This window comes from Castor canadensis, chromosome 14, assembly GCF_047511655.1.
Source record: "Castor canadensis chromosome 14, mCasCan1.hap1v2, whole genome shotgun sequence".
In the NCBI taxonomy this organism is placed as follows: domain Eukaryota; kingdom Metazoa; phylum Chordata; class Mammalia; order Rodentia; family Castoridae; genus Castor; species Castor canadensis.
The window spans coordinates 10,339,115-10,365,661 of NC_133399.1; the positions used below are offsets into that span (position 1 = coordinate 10,339,115).

A 26,547-nucleotide genomic window follows, 5' to 3' on the forward strand; every position below is an offset into this window, starting at 1 on the left:
GCTTTCCACTGCCCCATTTTCAAATCCTGACTTCTTGTGCACTAAATATTAGAGCCTCATATTTTCCAATAAATATCCATTTCATGCCTGAAGGGGCCTGGCTTTCCTCTGAAGATCTCAGTACCAGGCATGCACCTTTTTATAATGATTTTCCTTTTCTTTCTTAGCACACTCTGCCATTCAGGACTGAGGAGAAAACACAATTGCTGTCCTGTCCACTGTGCTGCTCTCAGACCAAAATTCTCCTCTTTCCTCTTTATTTGTCTTTCAGGCTGAGTCCTCTCACAGTGACCATTACCTTCTAGTGACTGCTATTTTCAGAACTTTTCCTAGCCAATTTTTTTCTTTCATTAAATTTTTACCTTGAAACACACACAGAATAAAAATTTGACCTCAATATTTCCATTTCCTTCTGCTCTCCTGTCATTCTCAGGGGTCAGTGGGATTTTTCTTCTCAGTCATTTCATGTAACAGTAACTTTTCATCTCTACCTATTCCCTAACTGCAAATGCATACACCCTTGTCTTCCACCACAATTTCCCAGGAGTTTGGTACTTTCCACTGTAAGGCATCTAGTGCTTACATCCCAGCTCATTTATCCTAGCACTTCCCTTCCTTTCTAGCTTGCATTTCATGATGCATTATTACAGTTTCTCCCTTCCAAATAATTGTTGCCATGCCTTTTCTTGCCATTTCCATGAAGCGCAAGTTAGCTGAGAAAACTAATCAAAATATCAGACCTCACAAAGTTCCTTGACACGACTCCATCATTCCCACACTACTTACATATATTTTCCCTACACTGTGAGTTTGTTCACGATTTTGAAGGTTGCTCAATAAAAGGTGGCTTTGTCACATTGTTTACATGCACAAAATTTCTGCAGTGAGTTCTTTCATGCGTTTTGAGGTAACTAAAGAAGAACTTAAGGCTTTCCCACATTGATTACATACAAAGGGTTTCTGTCTAATCTGAGTTCATTCATAATGTTGAACACCATACAAAGAAATGAAGATGTTCGTACACATAGAGGACTTCTGTTGATTGTAAGTTTGTTCATGATTTTGAATGACTTTCAAACCAAAGAAGGTTTTACCAAATGATGAAACACATAAGGCTTCAATCATGTGAATTCTTTTATGACTTTTAATGTAACTGGAAAAATTAAAGACTTTTCCACCTTGCTTACATAAAAAGTGTTTCTCTCCACTGTGATTTGTTTCATGTCTTTGACCATCACTCAGATACAAGAAGGCTTTTCAACACTTCTTACATATAAAGGGTTTCATCCTAATATGAGTTTGTTCATGTCACCAACAGGGATGTAGAGAAGAGGAAGTACATACGTATGGTTTCTCCCTGCGATGGATTTGTTCATGCATTTTAACAGTATGCAAAGAAAAGAAGACTTTCCCACATGGCTTACATATAAAGGACTTATGTAGATTGTGACTTGGTTCATGTCTTTGAACAACACTCAAACGCAAGAAGCTTTTCCCACACTACTTACATACATAGGTTTTACTCCAGTGTGAATTAGACCTAAATGGAAAACAAACTACATGGTATCAAATAGTATGGGAAATTATTTCACCTTGGTTCGGTGAAAAATTTCAGGTATGGAAAAAAATGCAGGATCCAGCTGGTGGAGTGACTCAAGGGGTAGATTGCCTGCCAAGCAAGTGTGAGGCCCCAAGTTCTAACCCCAGAACAGCTAAAAAATGCAGTATCCATCAAAAATTTAGATACTGCAAAGTACCTGTGCTGGTGACATATGTCTGTAATTCTATGTTCTCAGGAGGCAGAGATCAGTTGAATCATGATTTGAAGCCAACCCTGGGAAAATAGGTCAAAAGACTCTATCTCAAATGTAGCCAATACAGAGGGGAGGGAAGACAAAAGGAAGAGGTGCAGGAGAACAGATATGGTAGAAATATTAGGCACTCATGTATGAAAACTGAAAAATTAGTACTGTTGAAATGATTAAAAGAAAGGGAGAGGGAGGATAAAGAAGAAAGATGGAGAAGTGAGTCTAACTAAGATTTATTATAAACACTATTGCAAATGTCACAATGTACCCCAATGACACCGAAGTAGAATATTTTGGGTCACTTTTCCAAGCATTCTGTGTATGTCTTACTCCATGCCATCCCTACATCACATAGCTCCAGACAGCCTTGGACAGAAGGTACAGGAGAACCTCTCAGCCTGGCATGCCTAGGTTCATCTACACAAAGGTTAGAATTACCAGGGCATGAAAAAGAGAGTGGGACTGGAAGGGGAGCAATGACAGAGGTGACTCCACATTGGGTAAGAGAGGCATTTTCAAAGCTGATTATCTAAACTGGTGTGGGAAACAATAGTTTTCTCACAGAAATAACAAGCCTCTCAGCAAAATAACAAAAAACAGCTGCACAACTGAGCGAGGGCCTGGTACCTACTAAGCAAGTCCTGTGCCAGTTGACCAACACCTCGACCCTTTTTAATTTTCAAATAGGGTCTCACTCTGTAGCCCAGGCTTCCATAGAACTCACAATTCTCCTGCGTTGGCCTCATGAGTGCTGGGATTGCAGGTGTGTGCTACCACACCCAGTTTCATAGAGGAGATTTGAAGAGAAGTATTTTATGAATTCTAAGCTCTACACCAGTGACTCCCAACTGAAATCTTAAATATTGGGAGGTTGATATCAGGAGTTGGAGGCCAGCCTGGGAGCATAGTTTGTGAGACCCCCATCTCTAAAATAACCAGAGAAAATTAACTGGAGATGTGCCACAATGGTAGACCTCCTGCTTTTTAAGCATGAAGCACTGAGTCAAATTCCCATTCCACCAGACCTCAGACCCCAAAAAGTATCCTAAGGAGTAAAAGAAATTGTTTTTTTTTTTCCTCTTTGGAAGCTCTGGAGTTTGAACTCAAGGCATCACAATTGCTAGGCAGATTCTCCTACTGCTTGAGCCACTCCACTACCCCAGGAGTAAGAGAACTCATATGTTCGCTTCTATTTCACCCTACTTTGGAAGGTGCTATCAGGATTGTGGTTTTAAGGCCAGTTGGGACAAAAAATTCATGAGATGTCATCTCAATACATAGCTGGTTGCAGTAGTGCATATGTTATCCAAGCTATGTGGGAGGCTGAGATTAGGAGGCTTCAGTTCCAGGTCAGTCCATGGAAAAAAATTGTGAGACCCCAGCCCCATGGAAGAAAGCTGAACATCGGTTGCACAACTGTAATCCTATCTACATAGAATCAGAAAATACAAAAATCAAGGTCCAGACTGATCTGAGCAAAAAGCAAGGCCTCATCTCCAAAATAACCAGACTGAAAAGGGCTGGAGGTGTGGCTCAAGTGATAGAGTGCCTGCTTCCTAAGCTCAGAGCCCTCTGTTCAAATTCCATTGCTGCCCAATGTGCACACACAGTGCAATGAGAGAAGTGTCATAGCGATGGGTTTACCTACCATCATTGAGCAACTCTACAGGCAAGAAAACAAACATGCATAGAGGCTGGCAGAGTGGCTCAATGGTAGAGTGTCTGCATAGCAAGCATGAGGCCCTGAGTTCAAACTCCAGTACTGCCAGAAAGAATCTACACACACACTTCAGCATAATTCTAATGGTAAATAATGTCATAATCGACTCATTGAAAACTCAAAAGAGGAAAACCACATAAGACTCTAGAGAAAATCTGCCCTGGCTTCCCTTCTGGAGACAGAGCTGGACAAAATCAGGAAGACACATCAGCAATGGCCTATAGATTCACCAGGGTGGAGTTCTCATGAATTTTGGTATCTATTAAAGTTAGCATGAAACGAATCATTAATTAAAATGATTCTCTTTGCTTCTTCACATCTCATTATTCTATCCACTCGGGTTCCAAGTAAGAAAATCACCATCCTAAATTCAAGTCATGAAGGAGAAATAATGCTTGCTTTTGTAAATTGCTACTTTTTGTTTTGTCTTGTGTTTTTAACTTAGGTTTGAACTCAGGGTTTTATGCTTCCAAGGCAGGCACTATTCTGCCACAACCTCACTGCTGGCACTATTTTGTGTAGGGTATTTTCAAGATAAAGTCTCGAAAACTATCCTGGCTGGCTTCAAACCAAGATCCTAATTATCTCTTCCTCCCAATTAGCTAGGATTACAGACATGAGCCACCTGCACACAGCTTTGATCTAATTATTTTGGAGAAGGAAGGCTTGAGAACTATTTGCTGGCCTCAAATCATGATCTTCCTGACCTTGGCCTTCCAAGTAGCAAGGATTAAAGGTGTGCATCACCAGTGCCTGGCAAAACAATAAATTTTTAAAAAGTATACTTGGGTCAATACCAAGGGTGTTTCTAAGCGGAGATAAGAGTGGATAAGAGGAAGTGTGGTGCTGTACATGAAGGCAATGACAAAGGAGCGCTAAAGGCAGTGCGACAATCTTCAAGACTGACCCTCAGCATCACAGGTCCAGGTCTGCAGGGTCAAGGGACTTAAATCAAGGTGTACAGATCAGCCAGGAGACATTGAGGCTTACTGCTCAAGTCGACCTTGAATGTCTGCCCAATGAAGAAATCTTTCTTCACCTGTATTTCCAAATATGACTAAGAAAGTACTAGTGCCCAGGCAGGGACCTCCACAGGGTGAAGCCATCATAGATACAATGCAGAGAAAAGCCTAGAACTGTGGAGTTGGAGCCATGTAGAGTTCCCATCAGGACAGTGCCCAGTGGAGCCATGGGAGTGGGGACACTGTGAGACCTCAGAAATGCAGAGGCCCCAGGGTGCAGCACAGGCTGTGATGGCCACAGAGTACAAATTCAGCTAATGAGATTTGAAACACCTCTTCCACGAACCTAACCATTTTCACCCTCCCTCACTGCATTCTTCCAGCAGCATGGCCTCTTTAATTCCTCATGGAGTGAACAAATGTGCTTTATGCTTATTTTATATGAAAATATTCTATATGGTGAGGGTCAGTAATGACTAGAAACAAAATCATACTCTGCCTTTTGCTTCTCTTGGTTCAGTTTGGTTATGTATTCTGCTTCTGGGCAGGACAGAGTGGTCATGGGGTGTGATACAGGGTGTCCACAAGTCTGATAGCTAAGTCATTCAAAGACCCAGCCATCAGCTTAGAGTTTAGCTTATGGTGGTCAAGTGTCAAGCGATTCCCAAGGCATGTGTAACTGTGATTTAGTTAAGGCAGGCAGGTCAAAGGGACAGCACATTTCTGTTTAGGGACTGTGTGTCCTATGAGGAACTGGCCAGTAGAACTGGATAAGGGATTTCTGGGACATGAAGGCCAGCAGGTGGGAGAGCAAGAACATACAAAAGCATGGATGCCAGTTGAAGAGTTTGTTCCTAGTACAGTGAGAAACCCTAAATCCTTTTTCTATTGCTTTGTCCTGTTCTTTTTTTTTTTAATGAATCCTACATTGGCCTCAATGGTTGGATCGTTCCAGCTCTGACTGCTGACTGTCAGGTTTACATACATGTGCCACCTGGCCTGGCCCTAAAGTTTCTCTCTTTTTTTTTTCAGTAGTGGGGTTTGAACTCAGGGCTTCATGTTTCCTAGGCAGCCCTATTTTTGTGAAGGGTTTTTCAAGATAGGGTCTCATGAACTATTTTCATGGGGTGGCTTCGAACTAGAGATCCTCCTCATCTCTGCCTCCTGAGTAGCTAGGATCACAGCCATGAGCCACCACTGCCCTGACAATTATTTACAAAATTAAATAAGTTTTTAAAAAGTTCCTCCCTTTAGCCAAACTTTGTCCTTTCTAGCTACTTGACCCTTCCCAATCCTGAAGCTAACTAGGTCTCCCCAGTCACCAGTGATCTCATGAATGAGAAAAGGACAGTCTTTTCAGTCCAGAGATGTCTAGGGTCTTAGAAGTTCTTGGGTTAGATTCACTGGACCAAGACCCCCAAAATTGTATTTGTGACTGTGTTCTCAGCAGGTGGTGTGACAGGCTATAGATTGTAGCAGAAGTGAACATCCTTGGGACTCACCTAAAAAAATCACCATCTATCCTGTACCACAATTTCACATGGATAATTTATTTTTATTTTTTGGCATCACTGAGATTTGAACTCAGGGTCTCATGCTTGCTAGGCCCTCTTACCACTTGAGACATTCTGTCAACTCTTTTTTCAAGATACTGTCTCATGAACTATTTGGCAGGGGATGGCATCGAACCATGTTTCCCCTGATCTCTAATTCCTGAGTAGCTAAAATTACAGGTATGAGCCACCTGCACCTTGCTACAAGAATAATTTAAAAGGAGGGATGAGGAAGCCTCAGGAGTGTTCATCCTGGGCTGTATTCGACTGTGGGAAAGATGAGGTGTTTCTCAGATGCTTAGGATTTACTATAGGGATAAGTGGATGGGCGGTGTTGATGAGGGAGGAGTAGACAGACAATTTCAAACATGTAAAGAGAAAGGAAACCTTGTGGTAATTCCTGCCTGATTTCTTCCTCTCAGGTAAAAGCCCTCTACCTAAAACATGAATATTGGTCATACCTCATACATGTAAGTAAAATACTTGAGAGCTAGCACAGGTGCATGTGCAGAGTGCCCCATATTGTATGACAAGACCCTGTTACTCAAAGCTGTTGATCACCCTAGCCCATCCTGAAAGACTGCCAAGACTTCTACACCTCCTTTGATCTTCAATTTATAAAAACCCTTAAAAAAAAAAGACAGTCGCTTCTATATTACCTGGCCAGAGCCAACGGCTCTTGCTTTTGCAGTGCCTTCCTCTTCCCTGCAAAAAACTTTACTATAATTTTCAGTACATCTCCATGTTCTGCCTGAATTCTTGCACCTGAAATCTTCTGGACCAGGGTCTCCTTAGATCACCATCCAGTAGCAAGTGGAGCACTTAAAATCACCAGTTGATGCTTGCTTGGTGGACTATTAAGATACTAACAGAGGCTGGTACAATTTGGAATCCATTACAGTGTTTTAACTCAGAGACTTTGAAGGTTCTCGATACAGATCCCTTTTAGATTTTCCCATCACCCATGCCTAACGGCTACCTAACTTAAGGAGAACAAAGGGTGCCAGTGTCCTCTTCCCCCTTCTCCAGCTACCATGCAGGGTTGGTGGTGTGGAAGGGAACTGGGATTCCTGTGAGGTTCTAGTCTGGGGTCCCAATCAAAGAATTGATCCCAGAAACAAAAGTTGAGGAGCAAAGCAGCAAGCTTTATTGAAAGCAGAAAGTGAAATAACACCATAAATGGAAAAGGTAGACTTCAGCTGAGAAGCTCAAGAGCCCAGTTCTCTTCCTTCTATTCAGAAAAATGTGGTTTGGGTTGGGGTTGGAGAAGAAGAGAACCTTGGGTTCTTTGCAAGTGGGGCTAGGGTGATTGGCAGGTCTTCTTAACAGCCAGAGGTTATAAAACTTTATGGACTACATATGTCCCTACCAACAATTCACTGGTCAAACTGTAATGAGATGCAAGTAGTATTTATGAAGTCTTAAGTAGGGGAAAACATCTAAAAGGTTACTAAAGGTAACAGGTGGGCCACACTGAACAGACCTTCAGAACTCATTGGAATGGGTTATTTCCCCTTCCTGTCTGTGCAGGATGCAAGGAACTATATTGTCAATATCGTCAGGTATTTTCAGGACAGTCTGAGAGAGGTTCACAACTTATCTTTCTCAGCCAAGACTTTACATCCATGCTGTATGTTTTGGACCTGTTCATTACCAGGTATGCCCTTCTGCTCCACACAAACATTAAGTTCTGCCTTTAAATGACAAATGTGTGATAATTTTTACATTAACAAGTTGTGTAAGTTTGTGTGTATGACTGGAGTTTGAACTTAGGGCTTGGTGCTTGCAAAGCAGATGTTCTAGTAGAGCCATACCTCCAGTTTATTTTGCTTAGCTTATTTTGGAGATGGGGTCTTATAAACCATTTCACTGGGCTGGCATCAAACTGAGATCATTCAGATGTCAGCCTGCCTAGAAGCAATGATTACAGGTGTGAGTCACTGTATGTTATCAAGGTTTGGATCTCAGATGCATTATTACATGCTGCCTAAAACACAATTCAGCAACATCCCTTGTACTCAGGATTTCTCACCATAGTTTATACATGATTTTATGTTCTTGAGTTCAACCAGGCTGACAAGAAGCATTCCCAAACAATTTATATTGAAGTCACTTCCTTTGCCTACACATCACATTTGCTGGAAAGATCATGTGATAAGGAGGCCTCTCCACATTCTATATTTAGGAATTATCTTCAGAACGAGTTTCCCCATGTCGCTTAAGGGAACCAAAACTAATGAAGGATCTTCCACAGTTCTTACATACATAGGGTTTCTCCCCAGTGTGGATCCTTCCATGTATTTCAATGTAACGAAGACATTTCAATGCTTTCTCACTGTGCTTGCATAGGGGGTCTCCCTAGTGTGAATAATTTTTGTTTTCTAAGGTGAATGTCATAACTAAAAACCTTTCCACGTTGCATACACATACAGAACTTCTCTTCACTGTAAGTTAGTTCATTCTTTCTTAGAGAACAGAACAAGCAAAAGCTTTTCCACATTGCTTACATCTATAGGGTTTCTCTCCACTGTGCATCATTTCATGAAATCATTGGGAACTGGGATCAATGAAAGCTTTCCCCCAAGACTTACATACTTAGGGTTTCTCTCCCATGTGGATCCTTTCATGTCAGAAGGGAACGAGAATGAGCAAAGGTTTTTCTGCAATGCTTACATGCACAGGGTTTCTCTTCATTGTGAAGACGTTCTTGTCTTTGGAAGGTAGAAGAAATGAAAACTTTCCCACACTGCTTACATTCCTGTGCTTTCTCTCCAGTGAGAGCCATGTCATGCTTCTGAAGGTCCTGAGGAGAATGGAAGGCTTCCCCATATTTCTTATGATTATATAGCTTGTCTTTATATTCTTCATACTGGAATGCCTTGTGTGCAGTGGGAGTTATGTGGGGGACACTTAGGGATTAGTGACCAATGAGGACTTTTCCACACTGGCCTGTCACATGGTGTTACTCCTGGATGAGGTTTTTGGTTCACAATATGCTTTGGAGTCTCACGAAAAATTCTCCACCATGACTATTTTTGATATGTTCAAATAGTTTCTCCAATACTTAGCTTTTGTAAAAAATGAAGAATTCAATAAGATTTTGTTTGTTTGTCAGGCTCCTTGGGTTCGTGGCTTGAGGTCAGACCCTACAAATAATCACATCTCCAAAAACACCCAGACAAAAATGGACTGGAGGTATGGATCAAGAGGCTGATAGAGCAATTAATTTGCAAGTGGGAAGCCCTGAGCTCAAACCCCAGTCTTACCAAAAATGAAAGAAAAAGTTTTTTTTTTCCTTAATGACTTACCTTAAGAAATTTTGGTTTTATGTGCTGAGAACTTTTGAACATGGACTGGGGACATAGTACGACACTTGAATAGCAAGAGGAAGGCCCTGAGTTCAAACCCCAGTAACTGAGAGACACAAGCACACACACTTGAGAATTTTTTAACATTCAGTTCATTTGAGCTGATGGTCCTGCAACATGGCTCATGGACAGCCATGTTGAAAACCATGGTATTCACTCTGTTCTGTAATGCTGTCTCCCACACAGAGATTTGGCAAACAGAATATCTATGTCACAGTTAGCAAGGTTGGGTATCCTGACTGAGAATAACAGAGACCACAGGAAGCATGTTGGATACTGAAGTTCTTGCAAATCTATAATGAAATACATGAAAGACTGGTACCTGCCTACATGGAAATTCATTTTGTCTCTTATGAAACTTATATCCAGACTGAAGGTAACATAATGCTGTACATATTTTTTGTTGGTACTGGGGTTTGAAATTATGGCCTCACACTTGCTAGGCAGGTGGTATACCACTTGAGCCACTCCACCCATGCTAGTGTGTTGGTTGTTTTGAAATAGGTTCATGGGAAGTATTTGCTCTGGCTGGCTTTGAACAGAGAGCCTCCTGATCTCTTGCCTCCTGACTAGGAATGAATATAGCCATGAGCCACTGGGGCCTGCTTAATGCTGTATTTTAAATAATATTGTACATGGAACAGAGTTTGTACATAGATAAACCATGACAAAATGACATTTGTGGCTGGCATCATGGCACTCCTGAGGTTTCTTATATTAGAATATTTTGGAGTTTTGATTTTGGTATTATGGATGCTCAACTCATATGCTGTCTTGAACAAAAGTTTCTGAGAGTAAATCAGTTTGAAGCTAGATGTTTTTGTGTTATTTCCTTGTTATTAAAATGTCCTCTAACACCAAGATTACAGATTGCTGTGTATTGTGAATGCAAATTACCTTAGGTTTGTGCTGAAGTTTTTGTCCTCATCTTCAGTGTTTCATTCTTCCTGTGCTTTTTCTAAAATTTATATCCAGGAAAATCACTATGTATTATTACAACATTTAGGAAAATTTCTGCATTTCTGTTGTATTCATGGTATAAAGCCTGCTATATTCAAAATGTTCCTTTTTCATCTTCCAAACCATCCAACAGCACTGATAACCCAGAAACACTTGGGATTAAGTAAGGGAATGGTACTGTCTTTACCTACAGCAGCCAGGCTCCTGAAGGTTTCCAGCATCACATCTTTGCAGAGCTTCTTCTGGGAAGGATCCAGCAGAGCCCAGTCCTCCAGGGTGAAGTTCACAGTCACATCCTCAAAGGTCATGGACTCCTAAAACATCCCACATATATTTCCGAGATGAAGAGTGACACTTAAAGTACTAGAGGTCTAGACACAGCTCATAACCAATTCATAGGACGCTCTTCCACATGTTCACAGAACTTGTGGTCACCACACTCTCACACTCCACCCAAGCTGCAACTCGGAAACTAGATTACAAGTATTTGGCAAAGCACTAGAACAGGGACACCCTCTGTGTTGACGGGTCACTCTAATTTCTTCTTCTGCCTGGAATTGTAGCAACTGTGTAGCAAATTCCTATCACTTAGCCCATGACAGAGTTAACACCAACTCTCCTGACACTACATGTTCTTCTACATGACAGAGAAAAAATCCACTGCTCCTGGTGTCTGGGATATTTTTGGGAGGGACACCTCACTTGCCTGACTGCAAAGATAACTTGATTTTCACAAGAAGTTGTGTAAACAATATTTGTTCAACACCTTTTCTCCCTCTGAATGCTTACAATATTACGACATGATCAGTAGAGGGAGTCCACTGGCTAACCCTGACGATGGGACTCTGAGGAGATGGTTTGACAGATATTATTTAATACTGTCTTACAACTTGCCTCATTCTTAAAGAGTAGTGCAGGTGGCTCATGCCTGCAATCCTAGCTATTCTGGATCAGGAGAATTGCAGTTGGAGGGCCAAGGGAAAGAGTTCACCAGATCCAAGCTTGAAAAACCCCTCAAAATAAACAGGCTGGTGCAGTTGCTAAAGTAGTAGCAATGTCTGACCAGCAGGTTTGAGGCACGGGTTCAGACCCCAGTGCCCCTCCCCAAATCTGTGATTTCCAAAACATACCTTTCAAACGGCCAAAAAATTACCCAATGTTCTAGGTACAATAAATCCCTAACATTGAAAATCTTTTGAATAAGAAAGTGATAGATTTTCTGATAATAAATAAGATTACCCTAGATTAAGTACACAGCAGAACAAAAAATGTTTCAACATATGTGAATATGCACATACATGTTCAGAAGTACAAGCAAACATGCCAGTGGTCAAAAGTGGCATCATCGTCTACACAGAAAATCCCAAAGGATCCAAAAAACAGTCCTGGCATCCATGAGCTTCAAAAATACATGGCATTAACATGCACCATAAACAACTGGACTTGAAATAAACACAGAACACATTTGTACAGTAGACAGAGACAGAATGAGCCAGAGGTGACCTTAGCTCAGGCTTGTAATCCTAGCTACTAGGGAAGCAAAGATCAGGAGGATTGCATTTGAAGCCATGTCAGACAAGACCCTATCTCAAAAACACTCAACACAGAAAAGGGTTGGAGATGTGTTTCAAGTGGTAGAGCAAGCATGAGGCCCTGAGTTCAAGCACCAGTACCATAAAAAAAAACACACTCTGGAGAAAAATAGAAAAAAACAAATTTGAAATTTGTAAATAACCACAAAAAATCCTGAAAGGCCAAAGTCATTTTAAGCAAAAAGAACAAGCCATCATGGGCATCAGAGGCTCATGCCTATAATCCAAGCTAGATCAGGAGGATTGTGGCTCAAAGCCAGCGTGGGCTAATAGATAGCAACACCCCATCTCCAAAATGATCAGAGCAAAATAGACTGGAGGTTTGGCTCAAACAGTACACAACCTAATTTTCAAGTGTGATCGCCTCTGTTCAAACAGCACACCACTCCCAGCCTCCAAATCAGGAATCATTATACTCACTGACTTCAAAATATACTTCCAACCTGTAATAAAACAACAGCATGACAATGACAGAAAAATTGACACCTGGATCAATAAACAAAGTAGCTAACAAGCAACCACACCCTATGGCCAGCTTATTTCTGACAAAGGCAGTAAGAACTCGCATTGCAGAAGACAGTCTATTGAACAACTGACAAATTGTGTGGTTATCCATGCCTGGAATCCAGGCAGTATGGAGGCTGAGGCAGAAAGATTGAAAGTTTTTCATCAAAAAAGATAACTTTATCTGTCTTTCTGCTTAGTGTTAGAGCACTGGACTAGCAACCATGAGGGTCTGAAATCAATCCCCATAATGCAAAAAATATAACATAAAAAAGGATATTCTGAACCCTCTATGTTTCATTTAGAAAACCAAAAGATGCCACACAAAATAAAACCTGCCTCCTCCTGATGTATAAATGGCATTTTCAGGAACTTATCATCCTCCTCATTTCAATTCTTTCGTATTCCTAGGATGTAGAAAAAATGGTAGTCAATAACTATGAATAAATTGTCCAGTTTTGTAAAACTAGCACTTTTCCATCTCCAGTGAAATTTAATGTGAAATAAGGAAGCATATAAAATGTTAAGAAAAACCTTGAATTCTGACATCTATTACTGCTCATGTTTACTTTCTTATTTTTAACTCATTGACAGCACCAATAAAAATTCTTAGTCATCAAGCTAGAGTCTGTAAGACATATCTGGTGATTGGGTTTTGCATGGCCTTTGAGGTAAGAATGGTTTATTCAGATGAATTTGGTAAATAATTAATGATAGGGGAAGTCTAAATTTGAACTCCCAGTTATGTGAATTGTTCTGAGAATTTCACTTTTCATTAGTAGATCTGTATTCAAAAGATAAACATATTCAATTATCTTCATCATTATATTTTAGCAAAATAGTTTGAGAAACAGAAAAAGATATCATTTGTTCAGATCCCACCCAGTTCCACCAAAAGAAAAAAAGGTGAAAGATAAGTTGGAGAGCACCAAATTAGTTTATAAAAATTCATCATTTTGTTATATTTTTACTGTAAAATGCACTGGAATACAGGGTTGGGATGTAGCTCCCTGGATTTGATCCCCAGCACCAAAAAAAGAAAAGATTTAAAAAATACACTCAAAAACAAAAGCAGAGGGCTGGTGGAGTGGCTCAACTGATGGAGCACCTGCCTGCAAGTGTGAGGCCCTGAGTTCAAACCCCAGTACCATCAGAAAAAAAAATACAATTTATATAGCATAAAGAGACAGAGGGAGAAAAGAGGTGAAGACAAAGAAAAACAGTTTCACATAAAATAAAAGACCATGTATGAGGCTGGAGTCAGTGGCTTAAGCTTGTAATCCTAGCAACATGCAAGGCTAAGATCAGGAGAACTGAGGTTTGAGGCCAGACCAGACAAACAGTTCCCAAGCCCCATCCACAAAATAACCAGTGCAAAATGAACTGGAGGTCTGGTTCAAGAAAATGAGAGCCTGCTTTCCAATCATGAAGTCCTGAGTTTAAACTTCAGTCTGACTAAAAATAAAAAGGCAATGTATGAAATAATCAACACAAGAAGTAATGATGAGCCAGGTGCAGGGGATCACTCCAGCAATCCTGGTACTCAGAAGTCAGAGATCAGGAGGGCTGCAGTTCAAAGGCAGCCCAGGCGAATAGTTCATGAGACCCTATCTTGAAAAAAGAAACCATCACAAAAAAGGGGCTCATGGAGAGGCTCAATGTGTATGCTCTGTTCAAACCCTAGTTCATCAAAAGAGAGAGAGAGAGAGAGAGAGAGAGAGAATGCAAGATATAATCATACAGAAAAACCACTTCACCCTAGATGGACAAAACGCATTGGTTATTTCCAAGAGCTGTCAAATTATAATAAACACATCAACGAAAGCTCAGTTCATAAATTCATATACTATGAAAACTTCCCACTAAATTTGAATTTATCCATAACGAACAAACCAGCAATTACTTTAGCATTCAATTAAAAAAATTCTGGGGCTTATAGAGTGGCTATAGTGGCAGAGCGCCTGCTTGCCTACTAAGTCTGAGGTCCTGAGTTCAAGCTCAAGAACCACCAAACAAAAAGACACAAAAAATTTCTAGCATAATACTAATGATATGGGTGGCAACATGGATTAATTCAAAATTCAAAAGGTAAAAACAACTAAAATTCTCCTTCATGATAAACACAAGGTAAAGTGATAAGGAACGTCCAGACAATCCCTCCTTTGGTCTCCTCTTGGTGCAAAGGTAGATGACATCAGGGAGATACCCAAGAAGTGCCAAATGGTGTATTCATTCACAAGTGGGGTGATTCCTTCATGTTTATATCTTACTTCATCTACGCACTAAACAATGACTTATTTCAAGAATTCTTTTTGTTTTTAAGACATCAACAATCTATCCATACAAATTCCAAACAAGAAAATCTCCATCTTACCCTGGCGGAGTGGCTTGAGTGGTAAGAACGCTTGCCTACCAAGTTTGAGACCCTGAGTTCAAAACCCAATGCCTTACACACACAGAAAAAAGAAATAAAATCACCATAATACAATCAGTAATGCAAGAAATTCTCAAATGCTTAAGTCAACTGATATGATATAGGAAAAATATTCCACAAAGAAAACAAAGAGAAAAAGCCAGGCATTCGGCAACATTTTCCAGGGACTCCACATTCAGAAGGTTACACACCTGCTAAGATGAGGATGAGACACCACCCGTGGTCATCAGAAGGATTCATACACTACCGGATAGGGGCTGCGTGATTCTGCACGCCCACATCAAGGCCAGATACACAAAGCCTTTCCTCCATTTGGGAGAATCCAAGTGTCTTCTCTCCACTTTCTCAATTGGCACAGATCACACTCTGATGACACTATCTCAGTATTTGGGGAAAAAGAGCTGGAATGCCCACTTTTACCCCAGAGCTTGTAATCCTGGTAAACAGGGCTGATTAAAAAAGTCCGGGACTTTCTGCTGTGGAGCAGCAGCCAAGTGAAATCAAATGTCTTTCCCGTTCATTTACGGGACAGGTTCCCCCAACACACACACACATTTTATTTGTTCTCTGCTGTACTAGGACTTGAACTCCGGGCTTCCTGAGAAAGCAAACCCTCCTCCGCCTCACCTTAGGGTACTTGGGGACCCAGCACCTGAGGCTCCCCTACTGCAACACCGCATTCAAGTAGGGCCCTGTCTCCCATCATCAGCTTTTCCTTCCTTAAATCAGGTCTAGAAACAGTGGAGGATCACAATTGTGACGTCACAGAGTGTCGCGGTCCCCTCCTCTCCAACCACAGACACTTTGCAGGAGCATCGTCCTTCCCAGGGAGTTGGGGCCACAGGGGAAGGGACTCCGGGGGTTCATGGCGAGCACTCACAAAGGTTCCGGAGTTTAAATGATCCTTCCCCAACCCTGAAGACTCAGGAAAACGAGGGGCCACTGAGGAGGGGACACGGGGACCCCACCCCACAGCATCCCTGGCGCACGAGGCAGGAGCCCTCCTCTTCCCTCACCCCACCCCCACGTCACCGCGCAGTTGGGGACACGCGGGGCCGAGCTGCCCACAGGGCTCCGAGCAGCCCAGGTGGCCACTCACATCACAAAGGGACAGACGCTGGTCCCAGCCCCGGCCCAGCTCCACCCTGCAGCCCAGAGCAGCGACAGCCGAGCAGAGCAGGTGGCACACAACCACACACCTGAGCCCTGCCGGAGCCGCGTCCCCGCTGCTGCTCCGCGACTCCCGCTAAAATCTCACCATTTCTCAACTTCATAGGAGTCTCGTCGTCTCCAGTCTCCTGCAGTCGGGGACACAGAGCCATGGAAGCTGGGACACCTGGGACCTCTCCGCTGAGACACGATTGCAAGTATCGTGACATCGGCTACAACGATGGCGCTTGTGCAGTGAATGTCTCCTCCGATCCTCAGTCCTCATTGGTCAGCTCGCAGAACTCCTGTCCTGATTGGCTAATGTCCCTCACCCTCAAGCCTGAGTGACAGGAGATGTGTCCACTACTTCCCCTTCAGAGCCCAAATGACAGATTCCACTCACAGTTCCCGCAGTCCAGGTTTCCTTCCCTCGGGTGAACCTGGCCCAGCCTCGGGTGCAGTTGAATTTAACCAGCAGTCTGCACTTTCCAGACCAGGCTCCTGCTTCTTACCACGCCAGGTAACCATCTCATGCTACCAACTGACGTCACTTCTTTTATTAAGTTAGTGGAGCTGGAGGCGGTGTTGAACTGGTCCACACCTGCCTAGCAAGCTCCCGGCCTGAGTTTAAACCCCTTCCTGAAAACACAAAAATAAAAGTGTGTGCTATTATAAACGTATTGAATGGGCCACATGGGGCCTCATAGCTCAGACGCAGGTGTAAAACACGGTGGACCCAAATGGAAGATCCTGCTGTGGGTTGCAAATACCCTGAGATTCGCTCTCCCCAGCACACAGTTCCCGAACCGAGGAACCCCAATCCTGATGGGTGAATGGTCTGGGACCCGCCTTGTAAGGCTCAAGTGAAGGCAAAAGCATGAACTACTTGGCTGAGAGGAACCAAAATCAAATTCTTCTCCCAGCCCTTCCCAGCCCAGTCGTCCACGCCTGGGGATCTGGCCCAGCTGGGAGATGAATACATTTAGCAGAACTTGTCCTGGATCTCCAGACCAGGCACCTGCTTCTTACCATACTCAGTGCTTCTCCTCCTTCTCAAAATGGGATCACAATATCCTTATGACATTCCACACACAGTGTCCCAGGAGACATTCCAGAATTACAGAGAAGGTGAGTGCCTAGAGGAGGCCAGGCCCACTGGAACAGGAGGAGGACGTGATGTCACACATCAGGAATATGAAATGAGGCACATGACCAATGACTTCTCAAACCTTCTCCATCAAGCTATCCATTTTCAACCAAGAAAATAAAACCTCACTAATTAGGGAATACACACTTCAATGCATGCAAAAATAGAGTAATATGGCAGGAATATTCTACAGTAATAAAGAAGAAACAGAAAGCAAAACTTTGAACTACTCAGACAGCAGGCTGCTTAAACCAAGGTCACAAGAAAATGCGCAAGCACAGGCTAAACCCATACCTAAGCTGCAGGGCCACACTGACTGCTGACAGCCCAAGAGTGAATCACTCTCTAGTTATTAGGAAGGAACACCTAAGGGTTTACCTGAGGGAATCCATCATCCCCTGCTGGCCCCACTCCCGGTGTGAAAACTGTTTGCACACCTTAAGAGACTTTCTCACCTGGGTCACTTTTGAGGTGAGAATAACCTGTAATGCAGAAACTCTTTCTAGAGAAGATTACCCAAGTGCATCTTTGTGTGACTGCCACAGATTTTCCTCACATGTACAAGTTACATGTTGACACCGGCAACTCTATTCATACAGAAACAGATACACCATTCAGAAAATGTCACGAAAAACAGACCTGAAAATGGACCGCACCCCAATCACATCCACACCTGGCCCTCCTGCTTTCCTCCTCCTCCTCTGCAGTGTCTCAGTGACCACTGTGCAACTGTTTTGTATATCAGGAGTCCACATGCAGGGGAGGGAAGATGCTCAGGAAGCACCAAGGCTCAAGAAAGCCCTCAGCTTGGAGTCACTCACCTCCACGCTCTGCTCCCTCTTGGTTACTGAGTAGTGTCACTCCAACATTGAGGAGGTAAATGAGACAAAGATGCTGAATCCAAATCTTTGAATTAGACACCATGAGAGCTCCCGCTTCCATTGCACAGTGACTTATAATGTAGATAAGGAAGATCCCAAGATACTTTATATGGATTTTAAACTGCCACATAAGCAATCCTTCAGATTGGGAAGATTCCAGCACACTGTTCACCTCATGTGAACACACTGCCATGGAGCAGGGCTATTCCTGATTTATTGTTATTTTGGTTTTTTGGAGTACTTGGAATTGAGCGAGGGCCTGGTGCTTACTAGGCAAGTCCTGTGTCACTTGACCTCCACCTCAGCCCTTTTGTATTTTGACTCTGTAGCCCAGGCTTCCACAGAACTCACAATTCTCCTGGCTCAGCCTCCTGAGTGCTGGGATTGCAGGTGTGTACTACCACACCCAGTCTCATAGAAGAGTTTTGAAGTGAGGTTATTTTAAGAATACTGACCTGTGCACCAGTGGCAACCAATTGAAATCCTAAATTCTTCTAAGGCTTGATGTCAGGATTTGGAGGCCAGCCTGGGCAAATAGTTTGCGACACCCCATCTCCAAAATGGCCAGAGAAAAGTGGACTGGAAATGTGGCACAAGAGATTGACCTCATGTTGAGTCAAATCCCATTCCACAAGACCCCAGCCCCAACAATGTATCCTAAGGGGTAATAGAAAGTATTTGGGTTTTTTTCTTTGGGGCAGCACTGGGGTTAATTTTCTGCATGAGTGCCATCACCAGAGTCCTGATCGCCTAGAGGTCTTCTTGCCAGTGGAGGCTGTAGAGGTCAAGTGTGAACTTGGGTAGACACAACAAAGGTGGAAATGGTGGGGATGGATTCCTGGAATGGAGATAGTGGTAGAATTTGCAATTGACTTTGGAGGTGAAATTGACTGTGTTACGTATGTCACAGGAGAAAGTGCACACTTTTTACACAGCAGACTTCTGACAGCACACACGATCTCTCCTACAACCAGAGACCTACAACCAGTTCTCTTCCTCTCCAGACATGAAGTACATGCCCAAAATTTCCAGTGAATTCTGACACTACCTGGCATAAGTGTAGGACTCCACAAGTCCCCCAGGATAGCCCAGTCCCCCAATGGCTCAGTCCCCCAAGGTAGCCCACAGATCAGATGCCAAAGTGGGTATGCAAAGTTCCCACATTCCTGCCCTGCTACAATGTCAAGTTCCCAGAGTCACCTTCCCTTCATGTTTGCTAATATCCTAAAATGACTCACAGGAATGAGTAATAGAAAGTTTCCTATTTCCAACTTATGATAAAATTTGCATCCCACAAACAAACAAATGGAAGTGCACAAGACAAGTAATGGGGAATGGAATGTGGGGACCTTCCATGGCCTGTGTGGACACAACCTTCCTGTGTTCCCCAACCCTGATGTTCCCCTGAGCCCATCATTTGGGGCTTCATCGAGGTTTCTGCTACATTCATGTGGTTGATAAGCTCAGTGGCCAGTAATGATTAACTCAGTCTCTAGCCACTTTGTGACCAGATGCCTCTTGGGCATGGTGGGTCATTTGAATTCTGACAATTATTGATTGATTGATTGCAGTACAGGGGCTTCAACTCAGGGTCTGTACCTTGAGCCACTTTACCAGCCCTATTTTTGTGAAGAGTTTTTCAAGATAGGATTTCATGAACTATTTGCACGGACTTTGAACCAGAAATCCTCTTGATCTCTGGCTCTTGAGTAGCTAGGATTATAGGCTTAAGCCACAGGCACCCATACAATCCTGACAATTATTTACAAAGATAAATAAGTTTTAAAAGCTCCTTCTTTTAACCCAACTTTGTTCTTTCTGGCCACCTTATCTTTCCCTATCTTGACACTAACTAAGGCTTCCCAGCCACCAGTGATCTCATTAATGAGAAAAGGACAGTGTTTTCACTCCAGACATATCTAGGGTCTTAGAAGTTCTTGGGTTAGATACACTGGACCAAGACCCCCAAAACTGTATTTGTATATGTGTGTTTGTGTGTCCTCAGCAGGTTGTGTGATAGACTATAGATTGTAGCAGAAGTGAATATCCTTGGAACTCACCTAAAAATCACCATCTAACCTGTACTACAATTTCAGATGGATTATTTTTCTTAGTTTTTGGCATCACTGAGGTTTGAACTCAGGGTCTCATGCTTGCTAGGCACTCTTACCGCTTAAGCCACTCTGCCAGCTTAAGGGTCTTGTGAACTATATGGCAAGGGATGGCATCAAATCATGATCCCCTTGATCGCTGTCTCCTGAGTAGCGGAAAGTACAGGTGTGAGCCACTGTCCCTTGCTCAAGGATAATTTAAATGGAGGGATGAGGAAGCCTCTGGAGTGTTCATCCTGGTCTGTGTTAGACTGTGGAAAAGGCAAGGTGTTTCTCAGATGCTTAGGATTTACTATAGGGATAAGTGGATAGGTGGTGTTGATGAGGGAGGAGTGGACAGACAGTTTCAAACATGTAAAGAGAAAAGAAGCCTTGGGGTAATTCCAACCCTGATTTCCTCATCTCATGTAAAAACCCTCTACCTAAAACATGAATATTAGTCACACTTCATGCATGCAAGTAAAATACCTGAGAGCTAGCACAGGTGCATGTGCAGAGTGCCCCATATTGTATGACAGGACCCTGTTACTCAAAGCTGTTGGTCACCCTAGCCCATCCTGCAATGACCACCCAGACTTCTACACCTCCTTTGAGCTTCAATTTATAAAGAACCTTCAAAAAATGATAGTCGCTTCTATTCCACTTGGCTGGGGCCCATGGCTCTTTCTTTGGCAGTGCCTTCTTCTTCCCGCCAACAAATTTAATTATCATTTTCAGTTCATTTCATGTCCTGCCCGAATTCTTGTACCTGAAACCTTCTGGACAAGGGTCTCCTTAGACCACAATCCTGTAACAAGCAGAGCACTTAAAATCACCAGTTGATGCCTGCTTGGTGGACTACTAAGACACTAACAGAGGCTGGTAAGAGTTGGAATCTTCAACTACAATGTTTTAACTCGGAGACTTGAAAGAGTTCTCCATACAGGTACAATGTGGATTTTCCCATAACCCATGCCTAACTGCTACCTAACTTAAGGAATTAGAAAGGGTGCCAGTGTCCCTTCCTCTCCTTCTCCAGCCACCATGCAGGGTTGCTGGGGTGGAAGGGAGCTGGGATTCTTGTCAGGTTCTAGACTGGGGTCCAATCAAAGAATTGATCCTGGAAACAAAAGGTGAGGAGCAAAGCAGCAAGCTTTATCAAAAGCAGAATGTGAGATAACGCCATAAAGGGAAAAGGCAGGATTCAGCTGAGCAGCTCAGGAGCCCAGTCCTCTGGTTTCTATTCAGAAAAATGTGGTTTGGGTTGGGGTTGGTGGAGAAGAGCCTTGGGTTCTTTGCATGTGGGCTAGGATGATTGGAGTTCTTAACAGCCAGATGTTATAAAATTTTTGGATTACAAATGTCCCTACCAACAATTCACTGGTAAAACGGTAATGAGATGCAAATAATACGTATGAAGTCTTAAGTAGGGGAAAACACCTAAAAGGTTACTAAAGGTGACAGGTGGAGCACACTGAGCAAACCTTCAGAACTATTGTAATGGGTTATTCCCCATTCCCATCTGTGCAGGATGCAAGGAACAACAGAAACTATAGTGTTAATGTTTGCCAGGTATTTTCTGGGCAGTCTGGGGGAGGTTCAGATCTTATCTCTCTCAGCCAGTCTTTACATCCATGCTGTGTATTTTGGACCTGCTCATCACCAGTTCTGCCCTTTCTGCCCCCACAAAAATACAAAGTACTGCCTTTAAGTGACGAATGTGCGATAATTTTTACATTAAAAGTTTTGTGTGTTTGTATGTATATGTGTGTGTGTGATTGGAGTTTGAACTTAGGACTTGGTGCTTGCAAAGCAGATGCTCTACTTCAGCCACACCTTCAGTCCATTTTGCTCTGCTTATTTTGGAGATGGGGTCTTGCAGACCATTTCACTGGGCTGGCATCAAACTGAGATCCTCCAGGTGTTCAGCCTGCCAAGTAGCAATGATTACAGGTGTGAGTCACTGGTGCCCTGCTCCATCAGCAAGGTTTGGATCTCAGATGCATTATTACTTGTTGCCTGAAAAAAGACCCTGCAAAATCCCTGTACTTAGGATTTCTTACCATAGTACATACACGATTTTATGTTCTTGAGTTGAACCAGGCTGACAAGAGGCATTCCCATGCAATTTACATTGAAGTCACTTCCCTTGCTTACATGTTGTCATAATTGCTAGAAAGACCATGTGATAAGGAGGCCTTTCCACATTCTGTATTTAGGAATTATTTCCAGAGTGGGTCTCCGCATGTCTCTTAAGGGAACCAGAACAAATGAAGGATCTTCCACATTTCTTACAAACATAGGTTTTCCCCAGTTGGATTCTTCCATGTATTTCAGTGTAACTAGAACATTTAAATGCTTTCCCCCAGTGCTTACACACATAAGGGATCTCCCCAGTATGAATAATTTATGTTTTCTAAGGTGAATGTCACAACTGAAAACCTTTCTACATTGCATAACTCTCTTCACCGTGAGTTAGTTCATGGTTTTGTTGGGAACTGGGACCAGCAAATGCTTTTCCACATTGCTTACACCTATACACCTATATGTTTCTCTCCACAGTGCATCATTTCATGAAATCAAGGGGAATTGGAATCAATGAACAATTTCCCACAAGGCTTACATACATAGGATTTCTCCCCTGTGTGAATCCGTTCATGTGTCAGAAGGGAACTAAAACGAGCAAAGGTTTTTCCACAATGCTTACATGCACAGGACGTCACACTGCTTACATTCCTGTGCTTTCTCTCCATTGAGCACCATGCCATGGTTCTGATGATACTGGGGAGAATGGAGGGTTTCCCCATATTTCTTATGATTATATAGCTTGCCTTTATAGTCTTCATACTGGAATGCTATGTGTGCAGTGGGAGTTCTGCGGGCGACACCTAGGGATGAATGACCAAAGAGGACTTTTCCACACTGTGCTGTCATATGGTGTTTCTCCTGGATGAGTTTTTGGTTCTGCCTTGAGGTCAGATCCACAAATAGTCACATCTCCAAAACATCCAGACCAAAATGGACTGGAGGTATGGATCAAGAGGCAGGTAGCGCGACTGCTTTGCAAGTGTGAAGTCCTGAGTTCAAACCTCAGTCTTACCAAGGAGGAAAAAAAGTTTTTTCTTTCTTAATGACTTATCTTAAGAAATTTTGTTTTTATGCACTGTAAGAACTTTTGAACATGGGCTGTGGGCAGTAGTGGGGCTCTACAAGACTGGCATAGCAAGTGAGTTCAAACTGCAGTAACTGAGAGAAAAACACACCCTCGAGAATTTTTGAACATTCAGCTCATCTGAGCTGATGGTCCTGCAGCATGGCTCATGGAGAGCCATGTTGAAAACCATGGTATTCACTGTGTTCTGTAATGCTGTCTCCCACACAGAGATTGGCAAACACAGAACATTTATGTCAAGTTAGCAAGGCTGGGTGTCCTCACTGTCAATAACAGAGACCACAGGAAGCATGTTGCATTCTGAAGTACTTGCATATCCATAATGAAATACATGGAAGATTGGTACCTGTCCACTTAGAAATTCATTTTTCTCTCATATGAACTTATATCCAGACTGATAGTGGGGTTTGAACTCACGGCCTCACACTTGCTAGGCCGATGCTATACCACTTCAGCCACTCCATGAACTCCGTTGTGGTGATTTTTTAAAAAATAATTTCATGGGAATTATTTGCTCTTTAAAATCTTGCTGTTTGCTTGTCATTGCCTGTTGTTTCTGTTACTTGGATCCTTAGTATAATTCACAGTCAAGTGTTGTGATACTTACAGCATTGCTATCCTTTCTTTCTTTCTTTTTTTTTTTTTTTACTGTTCTGGGGTTTGAACTCAGGGCCTCATGCTTGCTAGGCAGGCACAATTAATGGTTTAACCACTCTGCTAGCCCTTTTTTATGATGGGTGTTTTTGAGATAGGGGCGAAGTATGTGCCAGGCTTGGCTTGGAACCTCGATCCGCCTAATCTCTGACTTCTGAGTAGCTGAGATTACAGGCATGAGACACCAGTGCTTGGATATGGTGCACTCTTTAGAGTCATTTAGGAATAGGATCACATGAACATTTATACCTGGAAATAAGGGTAACATGACTGGGACCTTCTGATTTGTATCACTTTCATTGGATTCTCTCGCCTTATTGCTCTGGTCAGAAATTCAAGCAATGTATTTAACATATGCATCTTCTTTGCAGGAATTCTTGACTCATTTTTTTTGTCTAGTCATTTTTATTACTATTTTTGTGTTGCATTATTTTTACATTTACCTACTTCTTTAGTTTATACTCATTTTTGTTGCAGTACTAGGGTTTGAAATCAGTGTCTATACCTTGAACCTCTCTACCAGCCCCTTTTTTGTGATGGGATTTTTCAAATAGGGTCTTGAAAACTACTTGTAGGGGGTGGTTTAAACCTGAGATCCTCCTGATCTCTGTGTCCTGTGCAGCTAGGATTACAGGTCAGCCAACAGCACCTGGCTTTTCCTCATTCTTGGTTTTTGTTTTGTGTTTTTGTTCATGTTATAGAAAGAACTAGGGTTGCACTTGGGGATTCACACTTGCAAATTGAGCAGTTTAGTGCTTGAGCCACAACCCCAATCTATTTCTCCTCTGGATGTTTTGGAGATGGGCCCTCTCAATCTATTGCACCTCTATTATCAACAGCATGAACCACCGGTGCCCAGTTGATCTCATATTCTTATACTGAGTCCCACTTGGTCTTTGTGTATAATCCTTGTCATATGCTCTTAGATGGAAGCCACTATTTGATGAGGATTTTTGTATCTATGTTCATAAGTGCTCTTGGTGTGCAGTGTTTGTGTCATGTAAAGTCTGTTCAGTTTTGCTCCTGTGGCAGTGGTGATTCATAGTGTGAAATATTAAGTGTCAATTATGCTTCTATTTCCAAAAGATGCTGCAGAGTATTTGTGTCATTTCTTCTTTAAATGTTATGCAGACTAAACTACTGGGACAAACCAGGCGTATTCCTCTCTGCCTTGGGTAGTTATTGCTAACTGAACTAATATATTCAATACCTATCCTGCTAACTGTATTCTCTGTGCTTATGTAAGGTTTGATCATTGCTTCTTTCCTTGAATTAGTTCCTTTTCTCCAAGTCACCAAATTTATGGACATGGAATTATTTATGATGTCCCTTTATGATTAATTCAATTCTGTGCTAGTATCATCAGCAGCCTCCCTTTCATGAGCACAATTAGTAGTTTAACTTTACATCAGACCTCAGACATTTGTCACAGTATTTGAGAATGTTAACAATACACCTCAGGTGTATACACAAAGTGACAAGGCATGCAGTCAAACCAGTCAATTCCTAGTTTTTTTTTTAATAGGACTGAAGTTTGAACCCAGACTTCATGCTTCCAAATCAGGCATTCTACCACTTGAGTCACACATCCAGCCGATTTGCTGTGGTTATTTTGGAGATGGGGTCACAATAACTCTTTTCCCAGGAAGGCCTCAAACTGTGATCCTTCCAATAGCCTCCCAATTAGCTAGGATTACAGCATGAGCCTCTGACGGCATTCACTCTGTCATGCATGAAAGAACTCACATGGGTGACTAATGTTGATAAGAATGTGGAGATTTCATTATCCCATGAGCTTCCAGCAAACATGAGAGGAACAGTGAGAGAGCTCATATCCTTACGTTGGCTAGGTTCTGCACCTAGCAACAGAAAACACAAAAGGTTTCAAAAGAGGTGAAAATGAAGGGACATGTTCAGAAGTAACAAACAAACCTGACAATGGTCACAAGTGACATCACTGCCTACAGAGAAAATCCTAAAGGACCCTGGAATTAATAAAGGATTACAGCAGGGCATAAAGATACAGGAAGATGCTGCTCGTGTGGCTTAAGTAGTAAAGCACCTATGTATAAAAAGCAAAGCCCTGAGTTCAAGTCCCAGTACCACCAAAAAGAAACAAACAAACATAAAATAATCCAAGACAGGAGAAGGGAGGGAGGAAAGGGGTAATACATTCAGAGGCAAATAATTTTCACTGTATATCGAAGACCTCATGTGCTGCCCCTAGAGGCCTTGCAGGTGTGGCTGCTGTGTCACAATTGCCTCAGTATTTGACAGAGGAAACCAATGGTGTCTATGCTGTGGTTTGACCCATGAACACTTGAGTGATTCATAGCCTCACACTTTAAAGCCAATTCATGATTTTGTTTTATATACTATGAAAACTGGATTTGAAATAAAAAGAGAAAACTTGCATATAGCATAAAAAGAGAGAAGAAAGGAAGGAGGAAAGACAGACATAAAGAGAGAAACAATTTTCATAGTCTATAAAAGCCCATGTGGGAAAAATGATCAATTCCAGAGGTAATCAGTATACATAGGATGTAGTCACAC

General features: G+C 42.4%; 1 protein-coding gene and 1 non-coding gene across 2 annotated transcripts in view; one reads left to right on the plus strand and one right to left on the minus strand.

The window, feature by feature from the left end:
- Positions 1–18,343, minus strand: part of LOC141416644 (uncharacterized) — a 138,820-nt gene extending 120,477 nt beyond the window's left edge. The window contains exons 1-3 of the mRNA XM_074053788.1: positions 18,019–18,343; positions 17,080–17,205; positions 16,454–16,689 (exon numbers count right to left, since the gene is read on the minus strand). The gene's annotated coding sequence lies outside the window, so the exon portion shown is untranslated. The remainder of the gene's footprint in view (positions 1–16,453; positions 16,690–17,079; positions 17,206–18,018) is intronic.
- A 7,867-nt stretch (positions 18,344–26,210) lies between these two features.
- On the plus strand, positions 26,211–26,338 carry LOC141417138 (small nucleolar RNA SNORA17). The gene has a single exon (XR_012441743.1). It is a non-coding gene; the product is annotated as a small nucleolar RNA SNORA17 (small nucleolar RNA).
- Positions 26,339–26,547: the final 209 nt, after the last annotated feature.